Consider the following 1,177-nt stretch of genomic DNA (forward strand, 5'->3'; position numbering starts at 1 on the left):
GAAAAGTTACTCAAGAAAGTTTTTTTTTATAGAAAAGTCACTTAAGAAAGTTTTCTCACAGAAAAGTTTCTCAAGAAAGTTTTTTTTATAGAAAAGTTTCTCAAAAAAGTTTTTTTTATAGAAAAGTTCCTCAAGAAAAGTTTCTCAAGAATGTTTACTTATAGTAAAGTTTCTCTTGAGAAAAGTTTCTCAAGAATGTTTTTTTATAGAAGAATTTCGCTAGAAAGTTTTTTTGTAGAAAAGTTACTCAAGAAAAGGTTCTTTAGAAAGTTTGCTTTTAGAGAAGTTTTGATTTAGAAAGTTTTCTTTAAAAAATTATTTCTGAAAAATATTTCTTAAATATCATATCTCGTCTTTGCTAAATGTAACATAAAACCGTCAATATGAAGAATTCGTTCAATCTGGCAACATAGTCCAGTTTAATGATAACAAAAGCAAAAATACCCCAAAACAATAATGCATTGAATGAGTTATACCTACCAAAGTGTATTAAATAAAGTTTCGTTTTATTTTTAACTACACACCTTCTCTCTACCAACAACAACCAACACTTTTATAAACAACGAATTAAACGTTTTTTTTTTATTATAAACTCAGCTGTTTTCTTTTTTAAATTTAACATATTGTCCAACATAAATTGGTATGTATTTATGCGCTTTCGTTTTTATTTGTTTCCAATAAGAAGTAATAATTTTGTTTGTTGTTGCTTGTTAATTGTTTTTTTTTAAGTTTTTTGTATATTTCTCAGATACTTTTATTTTATTTGTGGTTTTTTTTTCGTTCCAGTTCCAAAAAGGTGAAAAGAGAAAAAATTGGTGAGAAATTCACCACTCTCTCCTAAACTCTTTTCCAGTAGAGAGCAAAACAACTGTTTTTTCGCTGATTTAACTCTTTGTTTTTTAAAAAAGAAGCAGAAGTGTGGATATGTTTTACTTTTGCTTGTTTTTGCTTTGCCAAGAAGCGAAGGTTCATTCAAGAGAAGATTTCAAAGACCAGAAACCAAAATTAACATCTGATGACAGTGGGTTAAAAGAAGGTAAATTGTGTCTAAACTTTCAATCTATGAAGTTATCTATGTATCTATCTATGTATCTATCTATGTATCTATCTATGTATCTATCTATCTATCTATCTATCTATCTATCTATCTATCTATCTATCTATCTATCTATCTATC

The 1,177-nt window shown here is 26.9% G+C and overlaps 1 long non-coding RNA gene across 1 annotated transcript; it reads left to right on the plus strand.

Moving 5' to 3' along the window:
* The first annotated feature begins 537 nt into the window (after nt 1-537).
* Nucleotides 538-1,037, plus strand: LOC124418885. The gene is made up of 2 exons (XR_006940280.1): nt 538-640; nt 787-1,037. It is a non-coding gene; the product is annotated as an uncharacterized LOC124418885 (long non-coding RNA).
* The last annotated feature ends 140 nt before the right edge of the window (nt 1,038-1,177 follow it).

The sequence above is a fragment of the Lucilia cuprina genome, chromosome 3, assembly GCF_022045245.1.
Source record: "Lucilia cuprina isolate Lc7/37 chromosome 3, ASM2204524v1, whole genome shotgun sequence".
In the NCBI taxonomy this organism is placed as follows: domain Eukaryota; kingdom Metazoa; phylum Arthropoda; class Insecta; order Diptera; family Calliphoridae; genus Lucilia; species Lucilia cuprina.